The 2,500-nt window shown below is 39.9% G+C and overlaps 1 protein-coding gene across 1 annotated transcript in view; it reads right to left on the bottom strand.

Moving 5' to 3' along the window:
- snap25b (synaptosome associated protein 25b) overlaps positions 1–2,500 on the bottom strand; it is a 17,771-nt gene that overhangs the window by 15,110 nt on the left and 161 nt on the right. Inside the window, exon 1 of the mRNA XM_026911914.3 lies at positions 2,446–2,500. This exon is cut by the window's right edge and continues 161 nt beyond it. The gene's annotated coding sequence lies outside the window, so the exon portion shown is untranslated. The remainder of the gene's footprint in view (positions 1–2,445) is intronic.

The raw sequence follows: 2,500 nt of genomic DNA, 5'->3' as shown, positions 1-2,500 counted from the left end.
TTTCACGATAATAATAATAATAATATTGCGTGTGTTATATCCCGATACGTCGTCTAATCCCGAGATATTCATCGCTTATTAAAGTTCAGATAATCCACTTGTTAATTAGTTTATGGCTGTAAATAAGACAGTTTGAAGTGGTTTGATTTGGGCTTTTTTTTTTGCACTTCCTGTTTAAACACGTCACATGATCAGGTCATTAATCAGACCAAGGAGAGGCAATAAAACAAGTAATTTATAAAAATGTGAAAACTCTCCTCTTTCTGAGCGACCGTGTCTCGTCCTGCAGCTCGTCTGTGGTCTGAAGAGACTCTTAAAGAGAAGCAGTTTATAGAAATGTGTGTGAGCGGAGACGCGGAGACGCAGAGACGCAGAGACGCAGAGACGGAGGATCTGATACCGAAGCTGCGCTGGATCACCATCAGACGAACTCCAGACAGTTTCCTCAAACTTCTCATTTCTGCTGCAGCGTTTGTTCCTGTGTTCGTTATCATCACACATCTTACACGCAGTGTTATAAACACTTCCTGTACTGTACACTCTGTACACACACACACACACACACACAGAGTAAACTACACTCTACAAAGTGATTATGGCCTTCTGTAGCGTTTACATACTGACATAATGTTCATGTTACTACAATATTCCATAAATAAGTTCATAAATGTCCAGATTTCTATTTAATGAGTTTAAGATCAACCTGCTGTTATTATTTACTGATTTACTTTTTGTTGAATTTGCACTTTTTACTTCAGTGGAAATTCTGAGCTTTAATTTAAATACTTTGATGTAAGAGCGATTTGTCTTCAGTGTAACACAAACTTTAATATTCTCTCACAGGAAATAAACGGGTTTATGGAAGACTTTCACCGGCTTTTACGTATTCACAGGAATTTAAATAAACTGTGACACGGTTCTGTTAGTGAAGAGGATTATTGCAGACGATGATGATGATGAAGAAGAAGACGAGGTGATTAGTCGAGTGATTGTACTTCAGTCTGATCACGAGCTCAGTCTCTCATCGTTATCAGCTAACGAGCTGCGTTTAACGAGACGAGAGGGACAGAAGTGTTCATTAATGAAATACAGAATAAACACACACACTGTGTACATCTCAAACACAATCACCCGCTTACACATCTATATATTTCTCTAACACAAAGCACCCTTCACTCCACGAATCAGGACACAGTCAACACACACACACACACACACACACACACGCCTCTCAGAACAATACACGCTTTACTGAATAAATCACATGTTGCCTACAGCAAAAGTGCGCTTTACTCTACGAATCAGGACACAGCATGTGTTTTACCCTAAACCCAAAGCATGCATCACTCTGAACTTCCTCTAGAAATGAAGCGCACTTCACCGAATCAGGACGCAGCCTGTACTCGATTCTCACCACAAACTAAAATGTATAATTTCCCCTAGAAACAAAGCACACTTCAGTCTATGAATCATGACACAGCCTATAATTTCCCTGAAGCCTACTTCACTCCTTAAATCAGGACGCAGCCTATAATTTCTGTTAAATAAATGAGAAGAGAAAGGGTGCTTTATTTTCTAGAGGAAATTGTAGGTCGTGTCCTAATTCACTGACTAGTGTGCTTTATGCACTACTTGATGAATTACTTGAACACTACTTGATGAATTAGGACACAGCATATCATTTCTTTTCAGAAAAAAAGCACATTTATTTTCCCTAAAGCACAAATCATTATATGAATCAGGACACGCTCTGTTTTTTATGCCTAGGAGCAAAGTACACTTCACTGAATCAATCAGGACACAGCCTGTATAACAACCCTATAATTTCCCCTAGGAACAAAGTACACACTATATTTCCTCTAAAAACAAAAAACCACACACACACACACACACACACACGTGTGAATCAGGACGCAGCCTGTAAGAAATAAAGCACACTAGTTGATGAATCAGGACACGCTCCAGCAGAAAAGCACTTTATACCTAATCACACCTGAGTGTGTAAATTAGGACACAGCCCGAGTGAGTGTGTGTGTGTGTGTGTGTGTGTGTGTGTGTGTGTGTTAATCTCTGTCACTCTGAGAATAAAGTCATGCATTAAAGCTGTGTTAGTGTAAATGTTGATTATTATTTTTCTGTAATAAGAAGGTGTGTTACAGGTGAGCGCGTGCTGCTGATCGCTGATGTGGATGTAATTTCCTGTTTTAGTCTTTAGTTCCTGTGGAGCTGTCCGCGGTGCTGAAATCTCTCTCTCTCTCTCTCTCTCTCTCTCTCTCTCTCTCTCTCTCTCTCAACAGAAACATCAAAATACGCACAACACACACACACACGCACAGAGAGAGAGAGAGAGAGAGAGAAGGAGGGATAAACACACTAGTGGTAAAGTCGCTAAAAGACTCAGAGAGATGAAAGAGAACTGAAATAGAAATAAAATTGTAATCTTACCTTCAGCACTCAGGATTAAACTCGTCCTGTGTGTGTGTGCGTGTGTGTGAGAGAG

The sequence above is a fragment of the Pangasianodon hypophthalmus genome, chromosome 10 (genome assembly GCF_027358585.1).
Source record: "Pangasianodon hypophthalmus isolate fPanHyp1 chromosome 10, fPanHyp1.pri, whole genome shotgun sequence".
In the NCBI taxonomy this organism is placed as follows: Eukaryota; Metazoa; Chordata; class Actinopteri; order Siluriformes; family Pangasiidae; genus Pangasianodon; species Pangasianodon hypophthalmus.
Note: the sequence above shows the minus strand (reverse complement) of the source record. Positions and strands in the feature narration are given on the sequence as shown.